The 19,768-nt window shown below is 36.2% G+C and overlaps 1 long non-coding RNA gene across 1 annotated transcript in view; it reads left to right on the forward strand.

Annotated features, from left to right (window-relative positions):
• LOC143655145 (uncharacterized) overlaps nt 1–19,768 on the forward strand; it is a 213,496-nt gene that overhangs the window by 47,680 nt on the left and 146,048 nt on the right. Inside the window, exon 2 of the long non-coding RNA XR_013162068.1 lies at nt 17,823–17,879. This is a non-coding gene — a long non-coding RNA (uncharacterized LOC143655145). The remainder of the gene's footprint in view (nt 1–17,822; nt 17,880–19,768) is intronic.

Below are 19,768 nucleotides of genomic sequence, written 5' to 3' on the forward strand. Positions count from 1 at the left end.
TACATTGATCAATATGTGTATCCTTATGCCATTACCACAGTGTCTTGATTACTCAACTCTGTAGTAAGTTTTGAAATAAAAAAGTGTGACACCTCCAACTTGGTTGTTCTTCTTCAAGATGGTTTTGGCTTTTTGGCTTCTCTTGCAGTTCAATACGAATTTAAGATCAGCATGTCTATTTCTGCAAAAAGGACAATTGGAATTTATATGGGGATTGCACTGAACCTGTGGATCAATTTAGGGAGTATTGCTACCTTAATAATATTGAGTCTTATAACCTATGAACATAGAATATCTCTTCCTTTATTTATGTCTTCTTTAATTACTTTGAACAGTGTTTTGTGGTTTTCCATGAAAACAGGCTTTGAACTTCACTGGATAAATTTATTTCTAAGTATTTTTAATACTGTTGCAAGTTGAATTATCTTTAATTTCAATTGTAGATCGATCATTGCTAATATGCAGAAGTACAACAGATTTTTTCTTATGGTGTACCTAGTAACTTTGCTGAACTCATATATTATTCTCATAGATTTTTGTGCATTTCTTAGGATTTTCTACATATGAAATCATATTGTTAGCTAATAGGGATAGTTTCACTTTTTCTTTTCAAAATTAGATGCTTCTTATTTATTTTTATTGCCTGTTTGCCCTGATTAGAACTATCAATGCAATGTTGAATGGAAGTAGTAAGCACAGATATCTCTGTCTTTTAGGATAAAGGCATCCAGCCTTTCACCATTGAGCATGCTGTTAGTTAGCTGTGAGTTTTTCATAGATACCCTCTATCAGGTTGAGAAGTTGCCTTCTGTTTCCAGTTTGTTGAGTTGTTTTTTTTTTTTAAATCATGAAATAGTGTTGCATTTTGTCAAAGGCATTTTCAGCATCTATTGAGATGATAATGTGTTTTCCCCCCTTTTGTTCTATTAGTACAGTGTATTACATTCAATGATTTTTCTTATAGTAAAACAAACTTGCATTCCTGGAATAAATCTTACTCGGTCATGGTGCATAATCCTTTTATATGCTGTTAGATTTGGTTTGCTAATATTTTGCATCTATATTCATAAGGGATATTGTTCTGTAGTTTTCTTTTCTCGTGATATCTTTGTCTGGCATTGGTATCGGTAATTCTGAAAGAGTTAAGAAGTGGTCCTTTCTCTTCTATTTATGGGCAAGAAGGATTGGTTTAAAATCTTCTTTAAACATTTAGTAGAATTCAACAGTGAAACTATCTTGGTTTGAAATTTTTTTTATTATTAACTTAATCTGTTTACTTGTTGCATGTCTGTTGAGATTTTTCTTTCTAAGTCAGTTTTGGTAGTTTGTAATTCTAGAAATATGTCCATTTCACGTAGGTTATCTAATTTGTTGGCCTTCAGTTGTTCATATTATTCTCTTAAAATTTCTTTTTTATTTCTGTAAGGTCAATATTGATATCTCCTTTTCCCTTTCTGATTTCAGTAACTTGAGTCTTCTCTCATTTTTTCTAGACCAGTCTAACTCAAGATTTGTGAATCTTGCTGACCTTTTCTGACAGCAAACATTGGCTTAGTTGATATTCTCTATTGTTTTGCTATTCTTTATTTCATCTATCTTTGCTCTAATCTTTATTATTTTCTTCCTTCTTCTTGCTTTGGATTATTGGTTCTTTGTTTTCTAGATCTTAAGGTAGAAGTTTATATTAATGACTTGAGAGAGTTCTTTTTTATATTTAGCATTTACAGCTATAAATTTCTCTCTGAGTACCTCATCTCATGAGTTTTGGCTTGTCGTATTATCATTCCTGTTCACCTCAAAAGTATTTTCTGATTCTCCTTGTGATTTCTTCTATAACACATTGGTTATTTAGAAATGTTTTGTGAATTTCCATGTGTTTTAAAATTTCCTATATTTTCTTCTGTTATTTGTTTCAAATTTCATTGTGATCAGGGAATGTACTTTGCATGAGTTCAGTCTTTTTCATTTTTTGAGATTTGTTTTGTAGCCTAATATGATTTATCCTGGAGAATTTTCCATGCATACTTTCAAAGAATATATGTTCTACTGTTGTTGGATGGATTGATTTATGGATACTTGTTAGGTCTGGTTGGTTTATAATGTTGTTCCAGTCTTCTTTTTTCTTACTGATCTTCTGTTTAGTTATTCTGTCAGTTATTGTAAGTAAGGTAACAGAATTTCCAACTACTATTGCTGAATTGTCTTTTCCTCTCTTTATTTCTCTGAGTTTTTTCTTCCTATTAATTGCTGTTAGGTACGTATATGTTTATAATTTTCATATTGTTTTGAAGGTTTGACACTTTTTACATTATAAAATATCCTTCTTTTTCTTTCAGATCAATTATTGTCTCAAAGTCTGTATTGTTTGATATAGCTATACGAGATCTTTTTTGGTTATATTTTGCATGGAATGTATTTTTCCACATTTTGCTTTCAGCCTATTTGTATCTTTAAATGTGAAATAAGTCTTTTGTAGGCAACATGTAATTGGACCATATTTTTAAGTCCATTCTGCCAATTTCTGCATTTTAATTGGGGATTTTAATCAATTTACATTTAAATTAACTATCAATAAGGAAGATTTACCTCTACTATTTTGTTCTTTATTTTCCATTGTCTTATGTCTGTTTTTGTTTTTCAGTTACTCCATTACTACCTTCTTTTGTGTTAAATGGTTGTTTTCTAGTGTTCCATTTTAATTCCCTCATCGTTTCTTTTACTACATACTTGTGTGTTCTGTTCTTAGTGGTTGCCCTGTGTATTACAATTGATAATCATAATTTATAGCAATCTTTTTGGATTAATAACAATTAATTTAAAAAATTTTGCTCCTATATAGTCTCCCCATATGCTATTTTTGCACCTTTATGCATTATGGGTCCATCAACATAGATTTATAATTATGGCTTCATACACTCATCTGTTAAATAAGGTAGGAAAAAGGGAGCGTTAAAATAGAAAATATATTAATACTCTCTTTTTTATGTTTACCTAGCCTATTATCTTTACCTTTACCAAATCCCACTTTGTGTGGATTTGTGCTACTCTGTTGTATCCTTTCATTTCAGACTGATGGGTTTCCTCTAAAATTTCTTGTTAGACAAGTTATCTAGCAACAAACCCTCTTGATTTTTATTTTTCTGGGATTACCTTAATTTCTTCTTCATATTTAAAGGATAGTGTTCCCAGGTGTAGAACTCTTGGTTGACATTTTTGTATTTCAACTACTTTTAATATGTTGTCCCATTGCTTTTGGCCTCCATGGTTTCTTGATGAGAAATCATCATTCTTGTCGATAAAATGGGCTGTTATCAGTGGCTTTCCTGGAGTGATGTGCAGAACTCAAAGGGCTCGGTGGAGCTGCCTCAGGCTACAGGAAGTTGTTGTAGATAGGTGAAAACAGGTGGGACTCTATTCTCCCTTTCAGCCAGAGCAATTCTACCCTTTTTGTTTTATATGTTTGAGCTTCTCTGTGAAAAGATCTTTGAGGGAAGGTTCTGAGACTCTGAAAGTCTGTTTTTAGAAGACTGCTCTAATCAATCTCATTGGCCCATTGTTGCTGTACTCTATCATTCTACTTTAAGAATGCCAAATTGTACATTAAAATACATGGGAGGGCAGTCCACGGTGGCTCAGTGGCAGAGTTCTCAGCCTTCCATGCCAGAGATCTGGGTTCGATTCCTGGTGCCTGCCCATGAGAAAAAAAAAACAACATGCAAGTAAAATGAATGGGAGTTCCACAACTAGAGATCAAAGAGCCAGCAGCTCCCTTTAAGAAAGGTCAGTGGTTGGAAGGACTTGTGGGACAATGCAGTGTGTGGAGCCTGTTTGTCAAGTGTGCGTTTACTGATAATGACGATGACACAAGTATTTTGACAGTAGTGAGGTAGTTTTGGTGTATGCATGTTCTTTTTTGCTGTAGTGCATTTTTATTTTTGTCATATTTTGCCAAACAATAAATAAAGACAGCATTAATATTCATGAGAAGCTGCAGGAGGAAAATGTTGAGTTTATCTTGCTCTCAGGGACACATACCACTGAAGAGAAGATGCTGTAAACTCATAGTTGGAGAATAAAATAGCAACAACAATAATAATGATCTACCTAATTCTCCAAGGTACATTAAAAGCACACAGGGTTGGCTAAACTCATTATTGGAGTGAGAAAATGTTGTATAGCCCCATATTTTACCTTTATGTGCCTTGATTAAAGAGTCTACCTGAGTCATTCTAATTTTCCCATATGTAGCAGAAACTTGAACTTGGGTACTGTGGTAGTTAGGCTCAGGTGTCAACTTGGCCAGGTGAAGGTGCCTCGTTCTGTTGCTGTGGACATGAGCCTATGACAGGTGAAGCTCATCTGTTGTTGATTACATCTGCAATCGGCTAGGAGGCATGCCTGCTGCAATGAATGACGTTTGATTTAATTGACTGGATGCTTAAATGAGAGAGTTCAACGCAGCACAACCCAAGCAGCTCAGCATACCTCATCTTAGTACTCACAGCTCAGCCCAGGCCTTTGGAGATGCAGAAAGGAATCACCCTGGGGAAGGTTGTTGGAACCCAGAGGCCTGGAGAGAAGGTCAGCAGAGATTGCCCTGTGCCTTTGCATGCAAGAAAGAACCTCGGTTGAGAGTTAGCTGCCTTTCCTCTGAAAAGCTATACATTTTTAACTAAATAAGTCGCCTTTTATTAAAAGCCAATCCATCCCTGGTGTGTTGCATTCCAGCAGCTAGCAAACTAGAACAGGTACAAACACAAAAGGGCTCCTTAGTTATGTGAATTATACTTAGTTGCCAGTATTTATATTTCCACCACTAGATTATGCTTTCCTTGAGAACAAGCAATCTGCATTCCCCATAGTACCCAGCACAGTAATTTGTATAGAGTTGGAACTCAATACATGCTTGCCAAATTGAAAAGTTAAGGGAATTGTAGTTAAGGGATTGAAAATGCATCTTAAGAGCATACCAGCATTTTTAGAGAACTGGTATGGGATTTTGGCCCCAGTTTATTGTCAGCAGTGTCTAGGCTGGAGTCCTTGGTGACGGGGCCAGTGCTTCAGAGTTTATTGACACCGACGCATCGAGGTAAAAATTTTCATTCCAATCTACAGGGAAGGTGCTCATCTTCTCTCTGAAGCTTCATTAACACTAGGAACAAATAAGCAAGTCAACTGGAAGCTCCTTCAGTTTGCACACATGATAAGCTGACCCTGTCTTATCTTTTCAGTGGAAGTCACACCCCTCCATATGCTTCCCAGATTGTTCTAATGAGTAGCCAGGGCTCAGAAACACTAAAACTGAGAAAGAATGCTGGGTTTTGAGCCTGATACTAGCTTCACATCATTCTCTGGCCACTTGCTCTCTTATGAAACGGAGTATAGATCACATATAATGGTTAAGAGTCCAGACGTTGGAGTCAGAATGCCTGGATTTGAACCCAGATTATATTACCTTCCAACTCAGTGATCCTCGGAAGTTTTTCAACATCTCTGAATATCAGTTTCTCCATATGGTAAATAAGGTTGATAATAATTGTCTCATAGGGTTGTATTGAAGGCTAGATAAATACTTTAAGACAAGAGACTTAATATCTGACCCATTGTAAATTCTAAACAATTATTTATTATTATCATTATCGTTTTTCATCTGTAGAAGCTTCAGTTACTTCATCTGTAAAATGGAGTTATAAAACCTACCTTAAGGTTTACATGAGGTTTTGAAATAACGTTTTTGAATTTGTTGAATGTTCAATACATTGGAGCTGTTATTTTATAACATGATTACTGTAAGTTCTGGTATCATTTTATGATGTGTGATTGGAGTGAGTGTGATATTTTTCTGTGTACACAGAGATTTGTCATCTCAAACTAGGGCACATGAGTGGTCTCATCACTCCTGGTTTCTCTGCCCGAGTTTATCTATCATGAAATATTTTTCCCAGAAAGCAGAACTTGATAGGATTACCAAAGGTTAGCTTGTGGTGTTTTGCTATTGAAGTAGACTTAACAGATTTTGGCTTGACTTCTGATAGAAATCTGGGATGTGATTATGCTCATACCAAGGAATTCGGGTAAGTTATGTCTCTTCTGTGGCATTCAGATTATACTTCAATAAAACAGGGAGAATAGTGCCTTCCTCCTGGAGCTATGACAAGGATGGAATATGTGGCTGCAGTAAAGTGCCTAGCACACTCTGGTTACTTAGGAAATTTTACGTCCTTCCTTTCCTCATCCTTAAAGTCAACGTTTTCCAGTAATTTTCCTTTTAAAGCTCATTACCATTTCCAGCAGTCAGTCTCAATAAGGTGTAAAATTTGGCATATTTCAACCAAATTCCATTTGGCATCTATATGGAATTTTTGCATCCCGATTTCTCATGTCATCAGGGCAGTTTTAGTTCAACAGAACATTATTCTGATGCTGTCGAATTTTAACATTTATTCAAAATTATTTAAGCACAGATTATTTAAACTGGAGAAAAGGGCAGATATTTGAAACATGTACATAATGATTGTCATTTGCCAAAAATTCAAATTCATTGATTTGTCACGGACAAACATTTTGAGATCATCCAAGGATTTGCAGAAATTAATCCAACTATATGGATGTATTTTCTTTGTGAATCATATTGAAGACTGGTTGAGGAAAATAGAATGTGAAAACATAAATATGGTTCAGAGATAAATCTTTTAAGCCAAAACATTATGAAGCTTTTGCTACAATCCATTCAGAAATTCTGAAAGGTAGGTTGGATGTATCGTCCTTGCTTAACCACTGAAGAAATTAAAACACCAAAAGAATGAAAGATTCATCTTTCTCCTAGCATGGCAGGGACAGTCAGGATTAGAATGCAAATGGCTCTTTTATCAAGACTTAAATAAAACAATATGCAGTCTAAAATGTGCATTAAAAAAATCCAAGCATTAAATGGTTCTGTCGAACTGTATTTTCCCTCTTACTTTTCAACAATCTATTCCTGCATAAGTATAGTAGTTACTATAAAAAGCACAGAATGTCAAACATGTAGGGCCATTGGAAATTAGAGTCCATCCCCTGATTTCGCAAAGTAGACAAATGAAATTAAAAAAAAAAAAAAAGAAACGTTCAGTTGGCCACATGGCTAGACCTGTGTGTCAGTAGGGCCACCACCATAATATGAAGTGTCCCTACATTATTTTTTATCTTGGAATCTTGCTTTTGTTTGTCCAGATCTACAATAGGACCCCCTTTTTTGCTCTGCTGGTTTCAGTGCATTCTGGTGCCAAACATATTCTAAGGCCAAGCACACTGAGAGTAAATACTGCAGACCTGACCCAGAGTAGGACTTGATTTAAGTTGTAGAACCATCAGGAGAGAGAGAAACACACACACAGGGAAATGCTAAAAAAAAGCACTCTTTAATAACAGTCTGTGACCCAAAGCACTGCTTACCAAATGTATGCATGGCTCATAAGGCTACCTTACTTCCTCTTGATTATGCATTCCCTGGTTAGGTTTCCTCATTTAAAAGAATTTATTTTGGTGGCCATGGTGGCACGTTAGATAGAAAATTTTCTAATGCATTAACTTCTTTTCTTTCAATCCTGGCCCTTCTCCTCTGAGTTTCCTGGTAGAGGCAGGATTAGCCAGCACGAACCAGCTCCATATAAAGGAAAGAACTATGGTTTGATGTCAGGCAAATATGGATGTGAATTCCGTTTTGCTACTAGCTGTATGACTTTGGGCAAGTCACTTTTAAAAAACGTATATATTTTAATGATAAATCTTCATGCACCACAAAGTTCATCCAAAGTATGCAATCAGTGGCTCACAATATCATCACATAATTGTGTATTCATCATCATGATCATTTTTAGAACACTTGCATCACTCCAGAAAAAGAAATAAAAATACAAAAGAAAAAAATCATGCATTCCATACCGCTTACCCCTTCCTCTCACTGACCACGAGTATTGCAATCTACTCAAAATTTATACCACTTCTTCCCCCCTATTATTTATTCATGTTTTGTAGTTATTTTTTACTCATCTGGGCAAGTCACTTTTAATCTCTCTAGAATTGTAACCCACCCTTAAAATGGGGATAAAAATAGTACCTATTTGACAGCATTGTTGTGACCAAATTGATAATCTGCATAAAAACCAGATTTAGAGGTTAGTACAAATTAGCTGCTAAGATTATTACCAGATATGATTATTATAAAAGAGCATGAACTCAGCTGTTTTGAAGTATCAACCCATTTTTGCCTGGTTATATGAGTTTACTTCCTGTATCTGCTTTACCAAGATTTTAAACTGCAAAACAGCCACATAATCCACAAAGCTGAGCTGCTTAATTAGAATTTTCCTTCCAGTTCTCCTGCATAATGTTTTATGAACACTGGCCATGCTCAGTCAAGTAAGGCTTCCTGTTAATGACTTATGGTTGGTATGTGATGACAAAGAAGCCATAGGGCATGTGCATATGTATGCCAACTTTGGGGGTCAGGCTTGAAGTTTTGTTGAATCTGCAAAAAACAAATATTGAGTTAAATTACAACCTAATGATAGTTTGCTCAGAGGTCAGAAAGAGAAAAAATCCTCAGAGGAAATGTTATTAGTATACTTATGGTCAACCATGTACTGATTGGAAATATATCTCTTTTTAAACAATATTTTCAATTATAAAAGCAATCCCTGATCATAGGAGGAAACTTGGAAAATTTTGACAAACCGACACACCATTGTTAATAATAAGGGAATATATTTTATGCAAATATTTTATACACAATAAATGTGTATATCTTTTGAACATTCTTTCAGAGAACTGAGTTTAAATTCTTTATTGTATAACATCTGTTGTCTATAACCAAACCTCTTGATCACAGATTGAGGATATAGTTGCTATATATAATGTTCTTGAAACTTCACTATGTAAGCTTCTAATATCTTGGAAACACACACACACACACACACACACACACACACACACACACACACTTAGAAAGTTAAATAGAGCACCTTGGTTTTGTGAGTTGCCTGAGAAATGGGAATCTCCATGCCTGAGTGGACTTTGTAATTCAGGAAGCCATTAAAGAGAAATAAAATTTTAAACAAAATTTGGAAGAGGTTATGAAGTAGAAGACATAACAAACAGTAAAATCCAGAGGGAAGTCTCACTGTTGAATACTTTGGGTGGTAAAAAAATGGACTTGATTCCACTCTCAAAACCCCCTTATCTCTCTTGATTGTTTAATTGTGTGTGTTTTGTGTCCCCAAATAACTAACTTTTTACACTGTCATCATTTGTATTAAATTGCAAGAACTTAGAATATAAGAGAGGGACAGTTTAATTTTCTTTTTCAGAGTGCCAGGCAGAAATTAAAAAAAAAAGTTTGTAATGATTTTATCAGAACCCAGATCTTCAGGAAGAATTGATTTGAACTTGAATAGCTATATGATAGGAAGGAATGGAAGTTTTCATTAGCTATATTCAAGTCAGAATAGTTATGTTCAATATAAATCAGACAGTAATAATTAGAATTTGAGACACACCAGGAAATGAGAAGAATTAGATTTAAAGCAAAATGAGAAAGCTGGTAAAGGGCCCAGAATTCCATGATTAGCAGGTTAGATTTGAAATGTGCTAGCAAATGTCAAACTCAGTAAGTTTATAAGTATGGATGGGGAATAATCAAATGGCAGGAAGTGTTTTTTAGTGCACAATGGCTTGACATAGAAAATGGTTTTAAATGGCACAGTCTAACCAAGGGGATAGCTCTGGAGTGTGGGTTTATTCCTTAGTAAATGGCTGTGATTGTGAGATGGGAAAAGAAAGTAATCGATGTGTAGAGGCTCCTTGCAAGTACTTGCTGAGAATTCATTCATTCATACTTTATCAAAAGTGCTTTTGAACACCTCCCTTGTTCTACATGCTGTGGATATTGCAATGGACAAAACAGAGACCTTAGTTGCCTGGAGTTTATAATCTTGGTGGGAAAGATGGAAAGTAAACAACTAAATATATAAGTTGATGTCAAGTAGTGATAATTGGCGTGAAAAGAAGTAAAGCAAAGTAAGCTTTAGAGGGTTTGTGGTTTTGCTAGGTTAGACAGGATATTTCCAACAAAAGGGAGAGAAGAATCCACAGTAACCTAAAGAAGGTGAACTTCACCTACATTGACTCGAAGTTGGGAAGGGCATGGGAGGAGCCGATGGCCTTACTGTTCAGAATAAAGAGGCGGCATGAGAAACTATGGAGAACGTGGGGTTTAGAATTGGGAAGATTTGGGTTTGAATCTTTTCCCCTGAGTGACTTTGTGACTTTGGTCCAGTTGTTTGAAATCTGTGACCCTCAGTTTCATCATCTGTAAAGGAGGACAACATCTGTTCCGAGTTAAGAATTATAAAAGAAAGCGTGTATAATTGAATTTAATTTTCGTTCTAATGTCCTCCAACCATTTACTGACTGTAGGCATGTGTTGTAACACACTTAACACATATATTTAATCCTCACTGCAAACCAGCGGTTGATACTCTTATTACCACTCTGTGATGGTTAGGCCTATGTGTCAGCTTGCGTAGATGATAGTACCCAGTTATTTAATCACATGCAAATCTAGATGATGCTATAAAGGTATTTTGTAGATGTGATTAGCTGTGATTACAATCAGTTGACTCTAAGTAAAAGAAATTAATGTTGATAATGTTGCCAGGCCTCATCCAGTCATTTGAAGACTTATGTCTGTCTCAATACTGTGGCATCAAATCCTGCCTGAGTTTCCACCCTGCAGCCAGCCTTATAGATTTCAGCCTCAAGATTGCAACATGAACTCCTCCCTAAGTTTCCAGCCTGCCAGCCTGCCCTAGAAATTTCAGTTGTGCCAGCCGTTGCAATTGTGGGAGTCAATTCCATAAAATAAGTATATCATCTATTTCTATTGATCCTCTGTCTATCATCTAGGTAAAGATTTAAAATAGATACAGGTATCTCCTCTTGTTTTTCTTTTCTCTGGAGAACCCTGACAGATATATCCAAACTAAAGATGTGAAAACAGATTCAGAAAAGTGAAATAATTTGCCCAAGTTTTCAATTAAGTAATGGAGCCACGTTTCAAACTCCTGGGAAGCCTGACTCTGCAGTCCCAGCCCTTAAGCTCTGTACCCGGTTACCTCCCTAACATGGCATTTTAGGGTTTTTACTCACTTACGAAATAAAGAGGCGAAACAGATGGTCCCTCATCCATTCTCATGTTCTGTGATCTACAAACACATTAGGGAAGTATATCTTGGCTGAGAAATAAGGCCAGAACAGCTAGAGACCAGAATGTGGCTGTTTGAGGATGTCAGCTTCTGGCTAAGCTCAGAATGATTGACATACCTGGATCTCTGTACAGATATGGAAGGTCCTTTACTGTTATATAACCATATTATAACTTACAGTCTTCCTCTCATGAATGTGTCAGTTGTGCATGTGCTAAATATGGACATGTAGTTTGACATAGACAAATTAATGATCTTTGTGATGCTCATTCTGAGAACTTGACCTTCTTGTTTTCCAAGATATGTTACCAAGATATATCCTATATCCTAAATATAGGAATGTAAACACAGAGAGTAAATATTAAGAAAAATATTTGCGTGTGTATGGGAATAGCTGAGGTTTGGGGGTGGGGCTTGCAAAACTATAGAAATATCACAGAGTAAGGTAGAAATTCAGACATATCTCATAGGGATGGGAAAAGTCATAGGAAGCTGAAGTTCTTTTAGGGGTCAAATGGTTTCTCATGACCCTTTCTTCCCTTCTCTACCCTATGCTCCTCTCCCAAGTCTATATAAACTTTCAGCAACCCTTCACAAAGCTTTAAGGAAACAAGGCTGTCCCGGTCTGGGAAACAAATTCACTCCAGACTATTCAAAGAGAAAAAAAGTACAAAAAAAGAAGAGATGTGGGCAGGGTTAAATGAACAAACTAGGGATATGAAGGCTCCCAGAAACTAGCAACAAGTGGGGAGCCATTCTTTCTCTAAAGGTGGAATCAAGAGAGAAAATCTTACCAGAGACCAGTGGAAGCTGGCTACATGGAGAAAGAGCCACCCAGTGGGAATTTAAGGTGTAGAGTAACATAGGCACAGCAAAGGTAAAAGCAGGAGCTGGGAAGAAATTCCCTACCCACTCCTTCTCTAGTCCTGCCACTGACTCCCACTGGCTGAATCCACTAGGTATCCAGCAAGCTGGTGCTATAATGAATTACCATAAACTTGGTGGCTTAAACCATACAAGTGTATATCTCACAGTTTTGTACACCAGAGATTTGACATGATGCTCACTGGACTAAAATCCAGGTCTCAACAGGGCTGCATCCCTCACTGAAGACCCTAAGGAAGAATTCATTTTCTTGCCCTCTCCAGCTTCTAGAGGCTGCTTGCATTTCTTGGCTCATGGCTCCTTCCTCCATCTTCAGAGCCAACAGTAGTGTGTTGGATCCTTATTTTGTATCACTACAGCCTCCTGTCATCATGCTCCTGCATACCAACAGCTATGAAAGGTTCTCAACTTTTAAGAACACTCATTATTAGATGGAGCCTACCTGAATAATCCAGGATAATATCCCCATCTCAAGGCCCTTAACCCTCATCACACCTGCAGATCCCTTTTGCTATACAATGTGTCCTATTCACAAATTTCCAGGACTAGTGTAGACATCTTTGGGGTATCATTTCTCTGCCTACCAAGCTGTCCACTCTACTGGGGTCACCTTCAGAAGGCACGTGACAGGTCAGAGAGAATGGAAAATAGATCAGGGTATGTGAAGAGGGGCAAATGAAGAGTAACCAGAACAAAGGCATTTTTATATCTATTTTTCATCTAGAAAATGTACAATATGTTGAACTTAGCTGAATCTATTGACTTTTGTATTCATTAAGTCATTAAAATGGTCACCTATCATACAGCTGCAAAAAGGAGTATATTAGAAATAGACATTGCAATCTTTGATCTGAGAAATTTTCCATCTAACTAGGTCAATAAATTGTAGAGACCTGAAACTATTAATGAATTATTGAGGTAGGGGGTGTTGGGAAGAGTGAGGAAAAAGAGAAAGCCAAGAGAGGTCTGTTGTAATCATGGAAGGTATTTCCTAGAAATTGTTAAGTTCAACTGAATTCTGAACGGTAATTAGGATTTGGGTTGTCAGAAAGGTGAAAACATTCCAAGAAAGGAGAAAATGAAGCAAAAAATACTGAAATGAAGATATGAGTTCTCACATATTCTTCCTCATGGATAACAAGAGTAAAAAAAAAAAAGGATCATCCATTAATTGGCAGCCATGTCCATAAAAATGTATATCTGTCCCATAAAGCATTTGGTCAGTGTGCTTAGAGGTAGCTGGACTAATAGTTAACATTCGAACCTAAATATACGAGAAGAACAAGTCTGACCTTAAAAAGTTAATCACTAAATTCAGTCACAGTGTCATTTGTGAATTATCAGACCTTGTGGGGTCAATTAAGTTGAATCTCTCAGAATGTTTACACAGTGTCATGAGTGTACTGGCAACTGGGTCAGGAGGTAAGGGATGGAGTTTAATCCCTTCTGCCAGCTTAGGGACGTGATCCTTCTAAACCTCAGGTTCTTGTCTATAAAATAATACTTCACAGGCTCAAAATGAGACACGAATAGTTCAGTGCTTATGACATTCCTCTGAATGATACAAAGTACCGTGTAAATACCCGCAGTCAGATTAGCAGTCGTGGTCTCAGCTCAAACTTGAAACACAAAGACACTGAAATGGAAGGTCCTTTTTAGTGAAAAATGGCATCAAAAATCAGCCCAGTGAAAATCGGGCTCTTTGTCCTTCTTTATTCCCATTTCCTAAAAGAAGCTCGTTTTCTGTGGGTAAGCTTTAACAACTTAGAAGCAAGAAATTTTAAAATTATAAAGGAACAATAATCTGCTACTGTTTAATAAAACATTATATCCCAGCACGCAGTATGGAGTGAGAAAAATATTTTGAAAGAAAAGAGAGGCCTTTGGTTTAGAAAAATCCAGCATCCAGAGTAATTTCCTGCCATGCAAAAAAACCAATTTATTCCAGGAGGTACCACTGTTTATATAGACTAGAATAATGAATGTTTGTAATGGCTACATCAAATTATTAGAGAAAAATTATGTATGCTGAAGTTTGCTAAAGACAGCAAGAATTTTCATCTATCTATCTACCTATGTATTCACACAGAATGCACACACAACACCCCACACATATGCTATATGTAATATATATAATATATTATAGGAATATATTCATTCAAAATGATTATGTAGTGACATTGGGAGGCTTAAGGTATTATCTGGAAAACACAGCTCAGATAGCCGAAGTCATATTATTTCACTAATTCACAATAAAATGTCAGACATGACAGCCAGTCATTTGTCTCATTCCCTGATATGTGTTTTTACCCAGATGAGTATGAAGTAATAGTGGTCTCCAAGCACTGAGCATTTTACCCAGTTGCTGTATGTCTGGCCACCTTCCTTGGAAAAGCTTGTCTAACTCTGGCTTTGAAACTTGGGACTCTCAGTGACATATCCAAGATGTTGAAAAGGTTTATCGCATGTGTGCTAACTAACCAATTACCAAGCTCTGAGACTTCAGTCAACAATGTAAAACTTCCAGTTGCCGGGCCTAATGAAAGATCACCTCTGTTGCGTACTTTCTAAATTCATGAGTGTCTTCTGTGTACCAGGCACCCTGCTAGGACTGGGGATAAATGCATGAATGGGGGGATAACTTGAAAAAGAAATCAATGATATTAATTTCCTTTTGTTCATCATAAATGCCACCTTCCCACCTCCCCAGCCACCCCATGCTTCCAGAAGATAAATGAGGGGCAGAGATAGGTAAAGGACTAGGTTGTGGATGAGGGGCCATGGAGTGGCTGAATCCATGTGCTAAGTGGAAGGACCTGGAAGGACAGGAGAGAGAGACAGGTTAGAAGAGTGGCGTATGTTGGGAAGTATTGTGAGCAAGTTAGTTCTTGTATTTGATAGAACCACTTGAATTTGGTTGTCTCGTAGCAACGAGCTCAAAGAACTAAAAACATAAGTCACTCTCACATTTCCGGGCAGTCGGAACATTCTGGGACTATTGCATAGTGAGCAGTGAAGGGGAGGTGGGCTCCAAGTAAGGATTTGAGAAAGATTTCATTTGAGACATAAAATAAGGTGATATTTCATGCATCTAAGGGTTGTAAAGCAAATTCATATCTATTGCAAGTGATTATTAGGTCGTGGTTCCTGCCCTAAAACTGCTTGCAGTTAGAAGGAGATTCCTACAAAATAAAAGTAATCTCTCTGCCAGACTTTCTACTGGCAGGTTTTCTAATGTCCACAGTAACCCTGAAAAGTAGGAATTTTTGCATACCTTTTATAACTAAGGAAACAGTATGAATTATATACTAACGAAAGTATATAGAAAGCGCAGAAGCAGCGCAGCAAAAGATGTGACATACTGTGGCTAACCATGGAATTCCTAATTCTCTGGGATGCCCATATATATAAATAGAAAAAAATATATATATGTATATATATAAACCTAAAGCATATGCTGAAAGAAAATGCTTTTAAATGCTACTGTGGAGAAATAACTCCATTATACATATTTGTTAAAACTTTCTTCACATAATTCTCCAAATACTTGGGAAATTGAATAATTTGAGTGACAGTTCCTTTAAATAGTAAATGCTGCCATTAGTCTTCAGTGTGATTGAATGTTATCTATGATGAGTAAAGTTCCCTCTGTGCCCTAAAGGTTTGCCATAGAAAGTGGGATGAACTGCCCCAGAGTGAGATCTGAGGGCCAAAGGGGATGAAAGTCATTGCACGTGGCTCCTGCTTTCATATGCCAGGTGCTCTTTGACACAGTTGTGGGAATTGTATAAAGAAGAGATGCTGTGTGTATTTTTTTTTGGAAATTTCCTAGTTATATATTTTAAAAAGTGGAGGGATACAATGGACCGAAGCTTGTCTCTGACCTTATAATGAGGAGAGATATAATGTTACATAATTACTACGCTAAAAGTTTTAGGAAGGGTGCTTCACATTTCCTTGTTGTTTTCTTGAAGAATCAGGTCAGTTACCTGAGATGTATTCTCTCATTTTACACTATTTTACAAAAATATTTTACACAAAATGAGATGTGTCTTCTCATTTTACACTGTTTTATCTTATCAAGATTATTTTAGTTATTTTAGGGCTGTACCTTATCATACAAATTTTAAAATAAACTTGTCTCTCTCTACCAAACACATGCTGGGATTTGGTAGGAGCTGCATTAAACCTATACATCTATTGGGGGGTGGGGGAATTGACATCTGTGCTGTGTTGAGTCTTCTCATCCTGAACGTGGTTCAGGAATTTATTTAGGTTGTCTTGGCTTTCCTTTGCCTCCGTTTTGTAATGTCAGATTACGGACCCCATAAAATTTTTGTTGTTTATAGCTAAGTATTCTGTTTTCTTTGGAGTTGTTGTAAATGATAGATATTTTTAAAATTTCTGTTTCTGCATGTTCACTGTTAGTGTATAGATGTGTGTTTAATATTTGCATGTTGGTCTTGTGTCCTATGACCTAGCAGAAAAACTTTATGTGTTTTAGGAGATTTTTTTGTGGATTTCTTTGGATTTTCTATATACACAGCCATGCCTTCTGCAAATTGGGACAGCTTTATTCTTCCTTCCAATCTGCGTGACTTCTAATTTTTTTTTTCTTGCCTTGTGCTGGTTGAAACTCCACAACTACGTTGAATAATAGTGGTGAGAGCTGAAATCTTGGCTTTATTCCTTAACTTTCAGGAAAGCGTTCTGTCTTTCATCAGTAAGTATAATGTTAGCTTAGATTATTTGTAAATGATCTTTATCAAAGTGGAGGTAATTCCCCTCTATTCCTAATTTTTATCATGAATGGATGTTGGATTTTGTCAAATGTTTTTTTTTTTACATGGGCAGGCACCAGGAACCGAACCCGGGTCCTTGGGCATGGCAGGCAAGCATTCTTACCTGCTGAGCCACCGTGGCCTGCCCTGTCAAATGTTTTTTCGACAATAATTGATATAAGTTTTCTTCTTCAGCCTGTTGGTATAAATCACAATAGTTCATTTTTTTTCTAATGCAAGTCAGCCCTGCATATCTGGAGTAAATCCCACTTGGTAATGAATATAATTCTTTTTATACATTGTTGGATTCAGTTTGCCAATATTTTGTTCAGGAATTTTCTGAGTTCATGAGGGATATCGTCACTAACTGAGTGGCTTAAAACAACAGAAATTCAGTATTTCTTAATTCTAGAATTCAGAGGCTTGAAATTAAAGTGTTGGTAGAACCAGACATCCTCTGGAGCCCCCCCAGGGAGACTACTTCCATACCTCTCTCTTAGCTTCTTACATTATTTCTAGGGTTTATAGTTTTTACACAGCAATTTATTTTTTGCCAGATCTGAAGTCCACATTGCTATTTTTAGCTGATGCATAGCTTATTTTACTAGCTACATGTCTTTTGTTAAATTTATTCCTATGCATTTTATTCTTTTTGATGCTGTTGTAAGTGCTGCTGTTTTACCAATTTCATTCTCAGATTGTTCATTCTAAGTATATAAATATGCATGAGATCATCATATCATGGATCTTTTGTCCTGCAACATTGATGAAGTTGTGCATTAGTACTAATAGTGTTTAGTGTATGTATTCCTTAGGATAGGCTGTATATACAAGACCATGTCGTCTAGAAGTATACACAGTTTTATTTTTTTCTCTGCTATTTATGTGCCTTTTATTTTATTTTATTTTTCAGATTTTATTATCTAATTGCCCTGGCAAGAACCTCCAGTACAATATTGAAAAGGAAGTGGTGAGCGTATGTTGTTTCTGATCTTAGAGGGAAAGCATTCAGTCCTTCATCATTAAGTACATTAACTGTGGGTTTTTGTAGATATCCTTTGTCAGGTTGAGGAAATTTTTTTCTATTCCTGGTTGGTTAAATATTTTTATCAAGAAAATATGTTGTGTTTTCTGCCTTTGCAGAAAATGTACATGTGGCATTTGCTTTACTCTATTAATAGAGTGTATTAAATTAATTATCAGGTGTTAAACCAACCTTGCATGCCTAGATAAATCTATTTTGCTCATTGTGTATAATTCTTTTTCTGTGTACTTGGATTCACTTTCTTTATATTTCATTCAGGATTTCTGTGTTCTTATCCATAAAAGATATTGGTCTGTTGTTTTCTTTTCTTGAGATGTCTTTGATATGGTTACCAGAGCAATACTGGTCTCATAGAATGAGTGGGAAGTGTTAACCCCTCTTCTATATTTAGAAGATTTTATAAAGGTTTCTATTAATTATCCTTTAAATATTTGGTAGAATTAAGTGGTGCAGTCATCTGGATCTAGGTTTATATTTGTGTGGGGTTTATTGTTATTAATTTATTCTCTGTACTTGTTTTAGCTTTGTCTTTCCTAGAAAGACAGAGTTTTTGTCTTTCTAGGGAAGTGTCCATTACATCTAAATTATCTGATTTATTGGCATATAGTGTGCCTAGTGTTTCTTTCTAATCCTTTGTATCTGAACTTTTGATAATAATGGCCCCTCTTTCCTTTCTGATGCTAATAATTGAAATCCTCTTTCTTTTCGTCTTAGTATAACTGAACATGCTTTAGATCCTTCTGGCTGTGGTAACTAATTACCACAAGCTGGTAGGTTAGAACACCAGGAATTTATTGTCTCCTAGCTCTGCAGTCCAGAAGCTTGAAATCAGGGCTTTGGCTGTGCCAGCCATTCTCCAGAGGCTCCTTGGGAGGGCACATTCCCTGCTTCTCTCCTAGCTTCAGGTTGCTGTGGGAATCCATGGTGTCCTTTGGCTTGTGGCTGCAATAGTCTAATCTGGGTCTATGCGGCTGCATTGCCTCCTTCTCCTCCATGATCTCCTTTGTGTGTCTGTGTGAAATCTGACTCTGAGCAACGTTTTGGCTGCATTACATAAACGTTGGTGTGTTGTTTCTTCATTTCAGTTTATCTGAAAGTACTTTCTGATTCCGTTTTTTTTTTTTTTTTTTCCTTCTTTGACCCATTGGTTTAATTTCTACATGTTTTTGAATTTCTCAAATTTCCTTCTGTGGTTGATTGCTAATTTCATCCCATTATAGTCAGAGAAAATATTTTTTTATTATTTCTATCTTTTTAAATTCACTGAGGTTTGTTTTATGGCCTATTGTATGCTCTCTCTTGGAGACTATTTCAGGTGCACTTGAGAAAAATATGTATTCTTCTATTGTGTGGAATGTTCTGTAGATGTCTTTTAGATCTAGTTGGTTAATGTGTTGTTCAATTATTGTATTTTCTTATTGATCTGTCTAGTTGTTCTATCCATCATTGAAATTGGAATATTTGCATCTCTGTTATTTATGTTTTCTATTTCTCTCATCATTTTATGTCAGTGTTTGCCTAATGTATTTTGATTCTCTGCTATTAGGCACATAAATGATTATAGTTGCCCTATCATCCTGGTGGATTGATCCTTTTATTATTAGAAAATGTCCCCCTTTATCTTTATTAACATTTTTATTTGTTTAAACTTTATTCTATCTAGTATTAGTATAGCCATTCTAGCATACTTCTGGGTGCTGCACAATGTATCTTTTCCATTTTTTAATTTTAATCTTTTTTGTGTCTTTGAATCTAAAGTGTGTCTCTTGCAGATAGCATATAGATAGATCTTGTTTCTTATCCAGTCAACAGTC

The sequence above is a fragment of the Tamandua tetradactyla genome, chromosome 14 (assembly GCF_023851605.1).
Source record: "Tamandua tetradactyla isolate mTamTet1 chromosome 14, mTamTet1.pri, whole genome shotgun sequence".
Classification (NCBI taxonomy): domain Eukaryota; kingdom Metazoa; phylum Chordata; class Mammalia; order Pilosa; family Myrmecophagidae; genus Tamandua; species Tamandua tetradactyla.